The sequence below is a fragment of the Nicotiana tabacum genome, chromosome 13, assembly GCF_000715075.1.
Source record: "Nicotiana tabacum cultivar K326 chromosome 13, ASM71507v2, whole genome shotgun sequence".
Taxonomy (NCBI): domain Eukaryota; kingdom Viridiplantae; phylum Streptophyta; class Magnoliopsida; order Solanales; family Solanaceae; genus Nicotiana; species Nicotiana tabacum.
The window spans coordinates 107,888,434-107,907,174 of NC_134092.1; the positions used below are offsets into that span (position 1 = coordinate 107,888,434).

The window sequence follows — 18,741 nt, forward strand, 5'->3', positions numbered from 1 at the left end:
CTGAGCTAGCTTGCCACCTTTAGTCATGTGTGTTTAAGGATATGCTTTCCGGGGTAGCAATGGATGCATTATTCACTGTTTTTGCACTTGAAGAACAGTGAAATATATTTCGTACGTACTCAGTAAGAAGAATAGCCTCCAAACCCCAAACACACCCATTATAATTATGGAAAAAGTCAATGTTTCATGAGAAAGGTTCAGAAGAATCTCCATTTAACAAAATAATTTCGGCAGCCAAACTTTCATACCCAGGATCCGTGGCGCAATGGTAGCGCGTCTGACTCCAGATCAGAAGGTTGCGTGTTCGATTCACGTCGGGTTCAATTACCCCGATCCAAGATCGGATCCATCCCTTTTTCCCATTTATAGATCCATCTCTTTTACTCTTTTACTACTCCTATTGTGTATTCAATGATTGGTATAAACCTGGGATGCTACTGGAAACATACGGGAAGAAATTTATTTTCTTATTTTCATTAAACAAATCCTATCTTTTTTTCTTTTTTACATATTCATTCTATATAATTCATATTTCTTTCTTATATAACCATTTAAAATAAATTTATTTTATACCATAAATTTTTAAATAATATAATGTGTATGCAAATATTATAGATTATACATATTAATGGGTAATTTAAATAAAAGTGTAATTACTGAGATACAAGATAATTCAGTACATATTACATGTAGGTTAAAATTTAGTTTAAATATTCAACTTCCACCTCCAGTATGCTCCCATAAATAATCTATTAATACATTACGGAGTGCAAAATAAGCATCTTTGTCCTTAATTCTTTTGTGTCGACCTAAAAATTGTTCAAATCGGTGATTTTTATCTACTACCATTTTCACTGTTGGAGTTGGACCTTCCCAGGCATTTTAATATTATAAAGATATTACATAAACACAATTAGGTATATATAAATTAAAAGGGTTAAATAATAAAAAATAATAATAAAATAATATGAAATAGTGATGGAATGGATGAATAGTGTCACTCAATTGTTTGGGCACATTGATATAAGGTAGACGCGCATCGCGCATACACTAAAACTAGTTTAAATGAAAAAGGCTCAAGGTGTTCTACATAAGTGATGAAACTAACCGGTCTAAAAGATCAGGATCAGCTACAGAAATTAAGTGGTTTAGTATAAAGACTGATAACTTCAGTCAGTCTTCGAAAATTTGTATCTGCTCCAGAGAGAATATAATGCTTGAGGGGTCTCATGGGTACAAAACTCCAACACCCTAGCAAGATTGCATGATAGGTCAAATATACAGCTGCATTTCCTTTGCTGAAACTCCAACACCTAAAAACCACACTTTGACACATTTTAATAGAGACATAAGAAAAAGAAAAAACCAGTAACAAAAGATTCCTTCAATCCATAAACTTATACTCGAGGACTTCATTAAAGAAACCATGATCAGAATATCGTCAGAAGCAATTCACTAAGTATACCTAAAAGAAATTTCGGAGGTAAATAAAACATGCAGGGTTTAAAATCCTTTAATTTGTATCCATACTCTGTCATATAGACCACAACCTCTCAAACATATCAGAAAATAACAAAAGCTGTTACCACGGGTAAATTAGAAACGACATAATAGTAGAAGTCAAATACACAGAAATTCCTCGGTGTGGTCAGGTGAAAAGAGAAGGATAAGAGGAGGGGAAGTAAAGTAGAAGGCTAATGTAATTTCCTTTGTTTGGTTAAAGGAGTAGTAGTATGAATATTAACTTTTTCAAACTGCCTGAAATAGCACAAAACAGAAGGAAATCTTTTTGGTGTACATAGTGCTACCACAAAACAACCGTAGATAAATGATTAATCAATGAGCTGTACCCTCTTTAGATCCCCTCTTCTAAATTAATAAGTAGCAAATACACATAAAAGAAATGAAGCTAAATAATCTCGTACGTAACAGGAAACAAGTATCAAAAGGAATCTAGCATTAATCATGTGGATCATTCCGGAACCAACCAAGCTAAAGCAAGGATGGAAGGAAATAAGAGAATCATTCAAATTAAATATGATGTGAATCCACGAAACATGACAGGAAGAAAGCTACATTCTTCTGCAGCAATGAATTCAAGTGCCGTAAGAATGGAATAAGAAAAGAAAGGACGATTGAACTGGCAGGACAGAAACATGTTAACCAAATATCAGGAGCCATGTCCTCACACAAGACAGAAAGCAACGTATCAATCAACTATGCCTTCATATTTGTGGGAACCTGTCATATAAATCCTCTATGTCCACTCCACTCAATTTATGTCCCTTCTATTTGGTATAAGAGATTTCATCATAGTTAGACTATTTTTACTCTGGCCGTCAACCTACCCCAATCCTTTTATTTTTATGAAGTAAGTAGAATATATCATAAAAGACATCAAGAAGATGCAAAAAAGTTACAAAAGAGGTGAGTTTGACAGCTCATTCACAATTAAGTGCTACAAAACTAGATAGCTGACAAAGTCCAAAAAAACATCAGAGTTATTTACAATAGTAACTGTTGGTTCCCCAAGTACACACAAGTATACGTGACCGCCAAGTAATAAAGTGACTCGAAAGTCGGATGTTGAACCCACAAATACTTAGATCAATTGTTAACTAAAGAAACTAAAATCAGCTAATTGTCCAAGATAATCAAGAGTGATATTTTTCTATTAATCTACTATTGCGGAAATTAAACAAGTAACAACTAATTTATCAAGAATGCAAATGTGTATGATGAGATTGTAATTCAGAGGAGATGAAGATTCCAGGGTTGTGGTTGGTTTATCAATCCTCTTAAGTTCAATAATCGCACTTGTTAATCCAGCTTTTCTATAGTTGCTAATTGACCGGATCGTTTATATGAATAGCATGTTCCCACAATACTACTCGCCTATCCACGATATGTCAATCCTATATTCCTATGGTATTGAGTCTATCATGAACGAATATAATACGGCATTTAACTAAGCAAGACCGTTAGGTATATTCATATCCTAACCGCGAAATCTTTCCCCGAGCCACGGGTTCAGAAACAAGCCCTCTTTAATTCTACTCTAGTCTAAACATGACTTTTCCAAGCATAGCATAGATAGTAGGGTGAATTGGTAGCTACAACAATTTATAAGTGAAAACTAGAATTAAAGAAACAAACACAAGATGATAATTCGAATTAACAAAGATGTAATTAATAAACGTTAATAATCATGTCAACCACAACCCTAGAAACTAGAGTGCTTAGCCACTCATGTTCGTAGTAACAATTTTCCAAGAAATGAAGAACTCGATGATTTTCTCCTCCAAAAGTTATGTCACGTGATGTTCTTGCCTCCAAATAATATTCCCAAAGTCTTCTCTCCTTCCAAAGTGGTGTCTCTCCCTTAAAAGCATATTTTCTTGATGTATTTATAGCAGCTAGGGTTTGTTGAGGCGAATTGGGCTTCTCCTAATTCGGCTAGGAGAAGCTGAAATTTTGTGCTCCGGTCCCGGTCTCGTAAAGTGACCCTAGCTTTGCTGTCCGGAAATTTTCTGGTCTGTTCTGCTCCGGTCCCGGTCTCGCGAAGTGACCCTCACTTTGCTGTCCGGGTCCTGGGCACCAAATTTATACTTCATCTAGATTCTTTCTTTTTTTGTACTTCACTTTCATGGAAACTTTTCAAATCACTTCCAATTGTCTCCTACACATATAAATAACATTATTAAGCTCGAGTCACAAATATTCACACGAAAATTAACAAAATTGAGGTATAATGCAAGCTAAATTACATGCAAAAATATGGATTTTTAGCCAAACATCAGTAATGTTAGACCAGCGAAACAAGTGACGAGCGCAAAACACAATACAAAGTTATTGCTCGCTAGTCAAAGATAGTATATTTTAATTATCGTCTCCATGACGAGCTCAAAACACATACCTAAATATGTTCGCTAGTCAAAGATAGTATAAAAAATTATCGTATCTACAGGGGTTGGAGTTAAACCGTATTTTCGTAGCTTGTAGCTAGATTGCTATCCAAGATGATCAACAATTGAGATTATATAATTAAGAACTAAAATTAACTAAGACTCTAGATCTAATTGACTAATGACAATTGAACAAAATTAAGCAAAGAAGATATCAATAAGAGAAAATAGTGGTTGATTGGAAAGGTAAAAAATAATTGTTTGGGATTTAACTCTTGTTAATTTACTTCTAATATTCAAGTGAGTCTCCCGAATTCACTCAATTATTAGTTCAAACATTTAGTAGAAACCCCTCTCTCGATTAAGTCCCAACTTCACAATATGAACCAATTTATGCTCGGTGAAGATATGCACGAATTCGTAGTGGACTGGTCTTTAGGAGAACCTCTTTCGATTATCCTCCTAACTAGGTCTAAACAATAGATCAACTAAACTTTTTCGATTACTAAGAAAAATCAATGAATTCAACCAACAAGATGATGCAAAAACATCACAAGTTATGCCTTTCTCGATTACATGAACATGTAAATATAGATGCAATAATTAAATCACCCAAAATAATTCAATACATAAAAACTAGAGTTAATATCCACAAACAATCATCAAAATACCAAATCCATCAATCCCTAAAAAGAACTACTCCATGGATATGGAGTAATTCATCACAAATATAAAGAAAAGCATTAAACGATCCAAACTCTTGTCTTGAGTGAGGATTGAATGATGAATTCCTTGTGTTTTGACTTCTCCACCTTCTCTCTAGCCTCCTTAGGTCTTAGATATGTCAAAAGTCCATAAAATACCGTTTTTTCATGTATTTATACTAAGTAGGGTCGGGCCCAAACGAAATTACCATTTCCTAGCCGAAATAGAAAAACTTGCAAGCTTATTGCTTTTCATGCGTCGCACTGTGCGTAGCAGGGTGCGTAGCGTTAGTGCTTTTTCCTGACAGACCCCAAAAACCCAGTCTCTAAAGTTTGCTATTTTCTGACAGATGTTTACACTAATGCGTCGTCCAGTGCGCCGCACCAGTGCATTTTTTCAGCAGATTATTCTTCCTTGAATTTTGACACCCAGAAGTGATCCTAGACCCCCGAACACGATTCCGGCTTATTCCTTTGGGCTTTTACCAAGACTTTAAAGCTCGAATTAGTTCCATAACATCTACATATCTCAGAATCACTCCTACAAGGCATAAAATACATAATTAGTGCAAAACACTAGCAATTAACGTACAAACTCAATTAAAGTGCAGTAAATTGGAATGTAATAAGCGACTAAAACACAAGATTATAGCCTACCATCTACACCCCACACTTAAACCATTGCTCGTCCTTGAGCAATCACACCACACTTTATATAGATACAACCTTACTAAGCAACTTTCCTAACTCATTACACCAAGAATATTTAAAATAGACTAAGCACAATAGTGTAACATCTTCACCTCAAGAATTGACTCAAAAAAACCACGCATTATTCACAACTTACTCCCTTACTCTAACATAGCGGTCAACGACATTACCTTTCCTTCATAAATCAAGTGCCCTCACACAACAAAAGAGAGTAATTTCACACACCATAAAAATTTAGAACAATCAGGAACTCAAGATAGAAAGAACTCACTCACTCTCAGAAACAACATTCATATGCCACAAAAGATGAACCATAAGCTTGCTCGTAGTGTACTACTCTACTAATTAAGCTTATTCAGTCAAGGATCAAGTAGAACTTTAATTGGTTGTAATGTAGGCTACGGGACGGGTAGGATATATTTGGATATAAGAATGACTATACCTCCCTAAGAATTTTAATACATACAATTTAACATTCAAAACCCCACACTTATGTCAAACCATACTCCCCCTTAACATCAATATGTATTAACTCCCTTCTTCTTTAAGCACAATTACATCAAGAGTTACCACTTATCAAAGATCATTTTTCACAATCATACAACTACAAAAATGTTTCTTTTTCTTTTTCAATTCAAGTGGCTCTTACTTTTTCAATTTAGTGCACCTTCTTCCTTATTTCAATAGTTCTACTCAAAAGCCAAAACAACCACCCCACACTTCAACTTTTACAAAATTCATACTATATCAAGTGCTCAAGAGAGGTAAATGGTTCAAATAAATGGTCAATTCAAACAAATGGGTAAGGCTTGTAATGTGGATGCTCAAAAAACAGGATTACAGGCTCAATGGGGTTAACTACGATACATCACAAGTAGGTGGGTAAACTATATAGCTGGATCAACAAAGAAACGCCTATATCACTTCCAATACTGAACAAACTACTATTTCTCTTTGCAAACACACGGGGCAAGTTCTAGACATCAAATGCAATGCACAGAATACACTAAACCTCACACACACATGGCACATAACTCACTCAAGATTGGATTCATCAAGACACTCTAGAGTTAAGCAATGTTAAGATTATACAATATAAGGCACTTATACAAGAGTCAAAGTTTGAGCCTAAGCGTCACAACCAAAGCACTCATTATTCTCAAGACATGATCGTGTCCAGAGATATTGCTTCCATTTCAAATCATAGCACAAGGTTTCCTACTTCTAAAAACAAAAACTAACTACACCCGGTTCAAACAAAACCCTTAGAAAAGAACCACGGCACAAAAAACACCAAGGGAAAATTATTACACTACCTAATAAAAGAAAATCTTTTTGTCTTTTTCTCTCGACTTTAATCCCTCAAGAAACCCGTCGAATGATATCCATCGTCGGGAAAAGTCGAAAATTTTAAAATTTATGTTTTTTTTTTCAATTTTTTCTATCTCTAACTACTAAAATTAACAAAAATTAAAATACATATACATACAACATACAAATATCCCCCTACCCCACACTTTAAGTTGTGACATGTGTCACGACCCCAAATTCCCTCCGTAGGATATTGTGCTGGCACCTAGTCTCTAAAACTAGGTAAGCCTAACAATGCGGAATAATAATAAATATCTGAAATAAATAAACTATAATTCAAACAATTTCAACTCCCAAAACCCGGTAGAAATAAATCACAAGCTTCTAAGAATTTATTCTCAATGTCTCTATATATCAAGGTCTAAATAAAATATAAGGAAGCAACATAAAATGATAGAAGAGGACACCGGAGCCTGCGGACGCTGGCAGATATACCTCGAGGTCTCCATACGTAGGTAACTCACTGACGTCTAGGCTGGTAAGATGTACCTGGATCTACTCAAAAAGATGTGCAGAAGCGTAATATGAGTACACCACAGCAGTACCCAGTAAGTGCCAAGCCTAACCTCGGTAGAGTAGTGACGAGGTCAGGTGAGGCCCTACTGGAATATAATAATGGCATGGTAAAATATTTATCAATGTAGTAAAATAAAATGACATTGAAAATGAATCAAATAGTATGTCACATTTAATGACACCAAATAATTGCAAATAATATCTCGTGGAATCAAAACAGAATTTCCTTCAACTTTATGAAAATCACAACAATTAATCGAAGGCAACTATGGCCATAAATCAATATTAACAAGGGCACTACCGAGGTACCGCCTCGTAGTCCCAAATTATAAATAATTTCACAATATCTCATTTTCTTATATCACCGCGGGAGCCTTCACAATTTATTTAAAGAAAATATTTTTTCCCGAAATAGCATCCCGCGTTTTAGCCACCCTTATCACACCGCATGACTTCTAGTAGTCACCCCTACTAGCCACGCGTATCAAACCACCCTTATCTCACCGCATGCGTTTCAACACCCAGACCTTATACCACCGCATGCGTATCAATATCACAATATATCACAATTTGCACCTCAAGTACCCAATATTTTAATTTTAAACGAAACAAAATCTCGCAAAAATATTCAAGAATAAATAATTCAGGAAAATAATATTCTAAATTTTTAATACGTTGCTTCAATATCAAAATTAAAAATGTCAAATACTTTATATTAATAATATTTAATTTAAAGAAAATCAACCTTCAAATAATGCACAATATGAAAGAAACCAAGTTTCAATTAAACAGGTAAAACAATTAGCAGAAAAAGGCAAACAAATTTAAAACATATATCACAGATCAATGATAAAGAATATAACAAGATAAAATAATTTAATAAATGCGCAACAATGATCTACACAATTTAAAAATATAATCTTTCACATTTAGCCCGTGTACACACTCGTCACCTTGTGTACACGACTTTTAACACATTTCAATAATCACATTAATATCAATTCTAGGGGAAATTTCCCCCACACAAGGTTAGACAAGTCACTTACCTCGATTTTCCTTGATTTTCCGACTCCGATCGACTCGTATCGAGTCATAATTAATTCGATACAGTCAACAAAAATTATAGTAATCAATTTCATAAGAAAATATTATATTTTCATTAAAATCCGAAATTAGCTCAAAATTAGCCCGTGGGGCCCATATCTCGGAATCCGGCGAAACTTACAAAATCCGATAACCCATTCAATTACGAGTCCACCCATACCAATTTTACCAAAATCCGATAATAGCTCGACCTCCAAATCTTAAATTTTTGTTTTTGAAAGATTTTGCAAAAATCTTAATTTTTCTTCCATAAATTCACGGATTCGTGATGTAAATGAGTATGGAATCATGAAATAAAATTAATATAGGATAAGGAACACTTACCTCAATGTTTTCCCGTGAAAATCGCCCAAGAACCGTGCTCCAAAAATCCAAAACGAAATGAATGAAATTACCATTTTTGGTCCTTAAGTTTCTGCCAATCCGTCACTAAAAGTCCATTTTCCGTCACTAAAAGTCTATTTTTCGTCACTAAAAGTCCATTTTTCGTCACTAAAAGTCCACCAGAAACTACTCTACCAGCCTTCCTTCAATTGATCATAAATTTATGTACAAATGTCTAAATGATAAATGGTTTAACTTTCTGAAAACTAGAATCAACCGACTACAACTTTTATGTTTTGCAACTTTTATGATTCTTTATGAATTGCGAGATATAAGCTTCCAAAATCGGCTTCATGTATCAGTATTTCTGGCGAAACTGCTCTACCAGCCTTCATTCAATCCATCATAACATTCTGTACAAATATCCAAATAATAAATGGTTTAACTTTCTGGAAACTAGAAACAAACGAGTACAACTTTCATGTTTTGACAATATTCTGATTCCTTATGAATTATGAGATATAAGCTTTCAAATTTGGCTTCACACACCAGAAATTTCTGGCGAAATCTTTGCAAATTTGTGGCGAAATTTCTGCAAATTTCCAGCAACCTTCTTTGTCCGAAATCCATTCCGTTTACCTTCCGAATTCCACCCGAGACCTTCGGGACCTTAACCAATTATACCAACATGTCCCAAAATACAATACGAACTTATTCGAGGCTTCAAACAACATCAAAACGACGAATCGCACCTCAAATCAAAATCTATGAACTTTGAACTTTCAAATTTTATATCTCTTGCCGAAACACATCAAATCAATTCGGAATGATTTCAAATTTGGCACACAAGTCATAAATGACATAACAAACGTATTCCAATTTTCAGAATCGGATTTTGACCCCGATATCAAAAAGTCAACCCCTCGGTCAAATTTCCCAAAAATTCAACTTTCGGCATTTCAAGCCTAATTCCACTACGGACTTCCAAATAAAATTCTGACCACGCTCCTAAGTCCAAAATTACCATACAGAGCTGTTGGAATCATTAAAATTTTATTCCGGAGTCATTTGCATAAAATTTGACATCCGGTCACTATTTGAACTTAAACTTTAAATTTTTCATCAAAATTCCATATCTCGGGCTAGGGACCTCGGAATTTGATTGCGGGCATACGCCCAAGTCCCAATTCACAATACGGACCTACCGGAACTGTCAAAATACTGATCCGAGTCTGTTTGCTCAAAATGTTGACCAAAGTCAACTCAATTGTGTTTTAAACATCTAATTCACATTTTAATCCATTTTTCACCTGAAAACTTTTTGGAAAATTTTACGAATTATGCACGCAAGTCGAGGAATGATAAATAATGTTTTTCGAGGTCTTAGAATACAAAAATAATTATTAAATTTAAAGATGACATTTTGGGTCATCACAACATGTCCCCATGACACACAAGTAAAAAGCATAAGGTAAAGAAAACTTTCCTGAATTTTCAGTCGGGGTCTAAGTCGAAGTCGGGCTCCATTCCATGCGCCTGAACTAGTGCACACATCCACGCAGACAACGTTTTCTCAGCCTTCTTGGGGTATGCCTCACACTTGTCTTTCTCAATCACTGGAGCCTTCTCTTTTGAACTCTTCAGCTTCCACTCAGCACTTGCAACTGGCTTCTCCTTTTTTACTCCAATTGCTACATCCATCTCAAAAGTTACTGTTTCCTCACCCACTCTAAGCATGAGTTTTCTATCATGTATAGCCAGTATAGCTCTACCCATTTCTAAAATTAGTCTTCCTATGATGAGAGGGACCTCCTTGTTCTCCTCCATATTTACCACTATGAAATCTAAAGGAAATACGAACTTATCCACCCGCACCAAAACATCTTCTACTATCCCCTCGGGTGTTATAGTCGTTTGGTCTGCCAGCTGCAAAGATATTGGCACCGACCTTATCTCTCCAATCTCCTTCTCCAGTTTCCTGTAAATAGACAATGGCATTAGATTAATTGAGGCACCAGAGTCACATAAAGATTTATCAAAGTTAAGAGTGCCTAAAGAACAAGGTATCGTAAAACTCCTTGGATCTCCACACTTTTGTGGGAGCTTGTTTTGCAATATTGCACTGCAATACTCTGTAAGTTTGACCACTGAGGTCTCTTCTATCTTCCTCTTCTTTGTAAGGATCTCCTTCAAGAACTTTGCATAAGCTGGCATTTGTGAGAGAACTTCCGTGAATGGCAAATTTACATTAACCTGTCTCAGCATATCTAAAAATCTCTCAAACTGCTTATCCAGCTTTTCTCTATAGAGCTTTTTGCGAAAAGGTAAGCAGTCATGTGCTTTCTCTCTTCATTGGACTCATCCTTTCTTGAAGTTTCCTCTTTTTTCTTTTTCTCATCTCCCTTTTTGCCTTTCTTCTTCTCAGTCGTTTTATCATCATCTTCAATTTTCAACTCCTTCCTACTTTCCTTTTCAGGCGCAACTTCTTTCTAAATTGGAGTGGTATCTTTCAACACTTGTCCGCTTCTCAAGGTCACAACATTTACCATTTTTTTGGGATTCCTTTCAGTATCAGCTGGCAGAGTACCTGGGATTCTCTCGGATAATATAGTTGCAATTTGTCCCACTTGTCTCTCCAAACTTCACAAACCTGTCCCAAGTTCTTTAATAGTTGCACCATGAGCATCTAATCTCTCATATGTCTTGACAACGAATGACTTCATCAGATCTTCTAACCCAGACTGAATTGGCTGTTGAGACTAAAACTGTGGCCTCTGCTTATTCACAAAACCAGGAGCTCCTTGAAATCTGAAGTTATTTTGTTGCCATGCATTTGTTGAACCCCCAGGTGAACTCCATGAAAAACTGGGGTGCTTCTGACCAATTGCATTGAAGTTGTAATTACCAACAATATTAACTTCCTCGATCGAGGCTTGACACTCATGAGTAGGGTGTCCTCTTCCACATATGTCACATGTTGCAGGAAGCTCACTATGTATTGAAGCTAAAGTTAGCTTCCTTATTTCTTTTGCCATGGCATCAAGTTGTACCTGCACAGATGTGTTAGTGTCAACTTGGTGAACACTAGTCATTTTACTTCTTTCAGTAACTTCAGATGTCCACTGATTTGTATCCTCAGACAACTCATCTAGAATAGTGAATATCTCTTCTAGATTCTTTTCATCAACGGACCTCCAGCTGCGTTGCTCAATGTTCTGTGTGAAGTTGGTGTCAATCCATCCCACAAATCCTGGAGTTGCATCTAGAGTTCTATTCCACTATGCTGACACTTATGCACTATTTCTTTGAACCTCTCCCAAGCTCCAAACACAGTTTTAGTCTTGTTCTGACAAAAGTTATGAATCTCCCTTCTAAACTTGCCCATCTTAGCTGATGAGAAATATTTGTCAAGAAATTTTCTGGTCATTTCATCCCATGTTCTAATTGATCCATTAGGCAAGCTTCGAAGCCATTGCTTTGCATCGTCTTTGAGAGTGAAGGGTAACGCTCTTAAGTACACTACATCTTGTGACACACCATTATATTTGAAGGTGTTCATAATCTCCTCGAAGTCCATCAGATGATTGTTTGGATCTTCGTTCATCTTTCCTCTATAGACACAGCTGTTTTGGAGGGTTTAAAGTAACCCTTGCTTCAGCTCAAAATTGTTTGCTGCAATAAGAGGTGGTCTCACACTCGATAAGCCTTGGTTATAGACCGGTCTAACATAATCTCCAAGCGGTCTCCCAGCACCGGGAGCTATATTTCCAAATTGGTCTGCCCCCACAGGTCGATTCTAAGCCATTCTTCGAGCCCTCTCCTCCTCGAAGACAAGTTGTGCATTTTGAAAAGTTGTCTCTTCTTCATCTCGTGCAGTTTTTTCTCTTTGCTAGGTTGCCTCTCTTGGAGACAAATCAATATTATCCTCATCTCTCGCCATAACCTCTTTGATTGAGGATTTCCCAACCTTCTTTGTATTCTCGGGGAGGGTTATTTCTTTCCTCAGCAGTCCCAGAATCTTCTCAACTTCTAGATCGTAAGGTATCAGTTCCTTCCCGAAGGATCGAATCATGCGCCAATCTAATCTGTAGCATGCACTTCAGTCAAGGAACACCAAGCGTAAAAAGAGAAAAATAAAATAAAAAGAAAAATTCCTGAATTAGCACTACAAACTATTTCCAACACTATTGATTGCCAATCCCCAACAACGGCGCCAAAATTTGACGAGCTCAAAACACACACCTAAATATGCTCGCTAGTCAAAGATAGTATTAAAATTATCGTATCCACAGGGATTGGAGTTAAACAGTATTTTCGTAGCTTGTAGCTAGATTGCTATCCAAGATGATCACCAATTGAGATTATATGATTAAGAACTAAAATTAACTAATACTCTAAAACTAATTGACTAATGACAATTGAACAAAATTAAGCAAAGAAGATATCAATATGAGAAAATAGGGGTTGATTGGATAATTGCAAGATAATTGCTTGGGATTTAATTCTCGTTAATTTACTTCTAATGTTCAAGTGAGTCTCCCGAATTCACTCAATTATTAGTTCAAACATTTAGTAGAAACTCCTCTCTCGATTAAGTTTCAATCTCACAATATGAACCAATTTATGCTCGGTGAAGATATGCACGAATTCGTAGTGGACTGGTCTTTAGGAGAACCTCTTTCGATTATCCTCCTAACTAGGTCTAAACAATAATTCAACTAGCCTCTTTCGATTACTAAGAATAATCAATGAATTCAACCAACAAGATGATGCAAAAACATCACAAGTTTTGCCTCTCTCGATTACATGTGTGAATATAGATGCAATAATTAAATCACCCAAAATAATTCAATAAATAAAAACTAGAGTTAATATCCACAAACAATCATCAAAACACCAAATCCATCAATCCATAAAGAGAACTACTCTATAGATATGGAGTAATTCATCACAAATATAAAGAAAAGCATTAAATGATCCAAACTATTGTCTTGAGTGAGGATTGAATGATGAATTCCTTGTGTTTTGACTTCTCCACCTTCTCTCTAGCCTCCTTAGGTCTTAGATGTGTCAAAAGTTCAGAAAATAAAAATTTTCCATGTATTTATACCAAGTAGGGTCGGGCCCAAACAAAATCACCCTTTCTTAGCCGAATTAGGAAAACTTGCAAACTTATTGCTTTTCATGCATCGCACTATGTGTAGCATTAGTGCTTTTTCCTGACAGACCCCAAAAACCCAGTCTCTGAAGTTTGCTATTTTTTGACAGATTTTTACACTGATGTGTCGCATTGTGCGCCACACTAGTGCATTTTTTTAGCAGATTATTCTTCCTCAAATTTTGACGCCCAGAAGTGATCCTCGACCTCCGAACACGATTTCGGATTATTCCTTTGGGCTTTTACTCGGACTTCAAAGCTCCAATTAGCTCGAATTAGTTTCATAACATCTACATAGCTCAGAATCACTCCTACATGGCATAAAACACATAATTAGTACAAAATACTAGCAATTAACGCTCAAACTCAATTAAAGTGCAGTAAATTAGAATGTAATAAGCGACTAAAACACAAGATTATAGCCTACCATCACTCCACATAGATTGTATTTAAACAGTGTTCGAATAATCTTTAGTTGATGACTATCCAGGAAAAGTAACGCTTGATTTGATTACTATTACTATGATTAACTACTAAAAATTAAGCAATTAACTATTTATCACAAAGGACAACAGATGAGCAACAAAGAAATAACAATGAGAGAAATAAGGGTAATTGACTAGATAGGTGCAAGATAATTGACTCGATATCCAATTCTTGAGTTAGTTAACTCTATAATACTATTGATTCTCACGAATTCAACAGATAATTAGATTACACTTGAAGTTAATGGTCCTCTTTTGATTAAACGTTAATTTCAGTAATTAATCCAATTGAAGTACGGTAAATAATTGCAACAATAAAATGATGGTTATGATCTAAAGGGTAACTTCTCACGCATATTTCTCTATTTTCTAGTTCGATTAATAATTCAAGAAGCTTTTTCGATTACCTACTTGAATCACGAATTTAAACTAGAGCATAAGATGTAAAGAAATTCAATATCAAGCTCCTCTTTCAATTAAGCAAAATAAGAAATAACTCCACAATACGAATTAAACTCCATCAATTAATTCCAACAATTATCAAGAATCGAATCCCTAATCAAGTTATCAAAAATACCGTATCTGTCAACACCCTAATGAAAATTATTCCATAGCAATGGAAGAAGTCATCTCAATAAGGTTTAAAACATAGAAAATATCAATGCTAATGATTCGATACAAACTCCCGTATTGCACGATTGTTGGTGAAATCATGATGAATTCTTGTGTCTTCTTGCCTTAGTTGCTTCTCCAATCTTTCGTAGGTCAAAAGTCCCTTTTAAAAATGTATTTTTGGTGTATTTATACTGTATAGAAGTGGGTCCGGTCAAAATTACTCTTTCCAGGCCGAAACAGAAAAAACTCTAAGAATATTGCACTGGCACGTCATGCCCTACGTCGCGTGTGTGGGGATTTTCCAAGGGCATGCAAAACGCCTGTCATACCCAATATGCACTTCTGCGCCGTATCTCGCGGCACCCCATGTGGTGCGGCTGTGTATTTTTCTCAGAGTGTATCGTTTCGTCCATTTTTTGACATCCAGACTTGGTCCTCGACCCCTCAACGCGATTCCGATTTAATTCCTTGGGCTTTTACTCAGACTTTAAAGCTCCAAATTATTCGATTTAGCTCCAATTCATCTTTTTAACTCGGAATCAACTCCTGCATGGCATAAAACACGAAATAAGTACAATTCGCTATCATTTAAGCTCAAACACACGTAAAATGCACTATTTATAGTGTAAACTATGACTAAAACACGAGTTTCTAGCCTACCATCAACTAGACAAGTTAACCAAACATCTAACCTTTAAGCAGCCTATTGAAGTTGGTAATCCTTCAAAACATCTACCTACCCAATCCTACCCCCACTACACTCTCATGAAGAGAGACAACACGTATAACTGATATGACAATCCAGCACGTAAAACATGAAATTCGACTTTTATTCACCCTGCAGTAACTATCTAATTCACATATGACACCTTAGCTTGGGGGACAACAAAGTGTCACGACCCAAAATTCCACCATTGGCGTCGTGATGGCACCTAGTCTCTAATACTAGGTAAGCCGATTTCAATTACATTTTGAAGTCATTTTTTTGAATTAAATAAGTAATCAAAACTAACAATGGAACAAATATGAATATACAACCTCCCAAGACTGGTAGTACTGAGTCGCGAACTCTAACTGAATATATGGAATGATCTCGTGGACCGAATATACAATACTATTTGATTGAAAATTAACAGTACAATGAAATGAAAAGACTCCAAGGGACTGCGATGACCAAGCAGCTCTACCTTGAATCCTTACGATCCCGCTTTAACTCTGCTCAAGTCCGATATCTCCAATACCTGGATCTGCACAAAAATGTACAGAAGTGTAGTATGAGTACACCACGGTCGGTACCCAGTAAGTATCAAGACTAACCTCAGTGAAGTAAAGATGAGGTACAGTCAAGACACTCACTAGTCTAATAGCATGTGCAATATAATATACAAAATAATAGGAAACAGATAATAATAAGGGCAACATAAAATAACCAGTGATATGCACAACAAGACAACAAGAACACCATTAATAAATACAATTACACCCAATTAAATCAAGTCCTTCAAATAATTGTCTTTCACATATAATTCTTCCAAATAACTCTCTTTCAAATATAATTTTCTCAAATAATTATCTTTTAAATATAATTCTTTCAATAAATCTCTTCAAATATAATTTCCTCAAATAAATATCTTTCAAATACAATTCTTTCATATAATACTCTTTAAATAAAAATCCTTCTAAATAAATATTTTGAATATAATTCGTTCAATTAAAAAGTCACCATGTGACACCTCATTTCATAATCATAAAAATACGGGTCTCAACCCATTTTTATATTTTTCGTAAATACGGGTCTCAACCCATTTTTTATATTTTCACGACACCTCGTGCTCATAATTAAATCATCATATTTCCCCGGCACCTCGTGCCCTCATTTCATATCACAACTGCACGGACAATTCACGTGCCAAATATCATTATCATTTAATCACAGCACCTCGTGCCCACATTTATATCACAACTGCACAGACAATCCACGTGTCAATATTCTCATTATTTACTCACGGCACCTCGTGCCCACATTTTATTTTATAATCCGCCTAGCAATAGCCACATGCTCTCAATTTCAATATAAATCAGATTGTAATCAATTTACCAACAACAAGACAAATTGCACAAGGTATAAAAATAAACACAAGAAAATCACAACATCACATGAAAATTACCAACACCACAACTCCACATCATCACATATTGTCCCTGATAATATCCACCCTTATCTCTCTTATAACCGCCCTTATCACTCCTATAATAGCCTCCATTGTCCCTCCGCCCTGACAATATCAATAGCAACCCTTATCGCTCCTATTGCCACCATTATCTCTCCTATAGCCACCCTTATCGCTCCGCCCAGACAATATTCCAACAAACACAACAACGGTGAAATGCCACCCTTATACCCACATAATAACAATGGTGAAATGCCACCCTTATATCCTCAAAATAATAACTCACACAACACAATAATTTACACGGCAACATAACAAAATCAATTCATATCACAATTTGCCCAATGGCCACAACCAAAATTCCAAAGATACGACCAAATCAATTAATTTCACAACAAATAGCCGAAGGCTCCACACAATGTATATAACACCCCAAAAAAATAATCAACAGAGATAGAAATTACTCAGCATAAAGCAAAGCCTTCATTAATCCAAATTTAGATAATTATATTAACACTTCTTTTTAAACTTGCTTAATTAATTATTTGCATAGGGAAAATTCTTATTGAAATTTAATTCCAAGAAATATCAAACCAACAATACTCACGAAATTACATAAGTTTTCAAGTAACAATCACATCAAATTGTCATATAAAAACAAATTCAACAACAAGGATTTAGGCATGGCAAATAGATGATTTAATAAATACTAACAATTATCCAAATTACTACACAATATTCCCAAGACTTTAACTCAATGAACTTTGCACATATAAGCCCGAGTACGTACTCGTCACCTCGCGTACACGATTTTTTTACATTTCACAAATGGCACATAAGACTCGATGCCTAAGGGGTAATTCCCCCACTCGAGGTTAAGGAAGACACTTACCTTTTTGAAGTTATGCCGATACTCCAAAATCTCCTTTTTGCTTGAATTGACCTCCGGACCGCTCAAATCCATCCAAATTAATTGTATAACTTTATTAAAATTCATCAAAAATAATTCCGGATAATAATACGTCGACTTAAAAATTTATTCCAAAAAGTCAACAAAAGTCAACGCGGGGCTCGCCTCTTGGAACCTGACATAATTTTTATAACATCCGAACACCCATTCCGATACGAGTTCAACCATACCAATTTTATCGAATTCCAATAACAACTCGACCTCCAAATCTTAAATTTTCGTTTATTGGAAGATTTTACAAAAATCTTGATTTCCTCCGTTTAAATCTGAATTAAATGATGGATTCAAAGGCATAAATATGGAAATTAATCAAAACTGGATAAGAATCACTTACCCCAAATACCCACGCAAGAATCTCTCCAAAAATTGCCTTCTCCAAATTTAATTTTGTGTTATGAACTCAAAACCCTCGTTTTGGGACTTTTAATTCTGCCAAGATAGGCCTTCTTCGCGTTCGCGACCATTGCTTCGCGTTCCCGAAGCACAAACTTGACTGCCAGTATTTAACCCTTCGCGAACGTGAATTTTTACAAATCTCACCCTTCGCGAACGTGACACTGGCTTCGTGAACGCGAAGCTTTACCAGCTCATACCTTTGCGAACGCGACCACCACCTCGTGAACGCGTAGAACAAGGACCTAGGGTCCCCAATTGAATTCTCTTCTTCGCGAACGCGAAGCTTTAACACCAGATCCTCTTCGCGAACG

The 18,741-nt window shown here is 35.8% G+C and overlaps 1 non-coding gene across 1 annotated transcript; it reads left to right on the top strand.

The window, feature by feature from the left end:
* Nucleotides 1–251: 251 nt before the first annotated feature.
* On the top strand, nucleotides 252–323 carry TRNAW-CCA (transfer RNA tryptophan (anticodon CCA)). Its single transcript has one exon. It is a non-coding gene; the product is annotated as a tRNA-Trp (tRNA).
* Nucleotides 324–18,741: the final 18,418 nt, after the last annotated feature.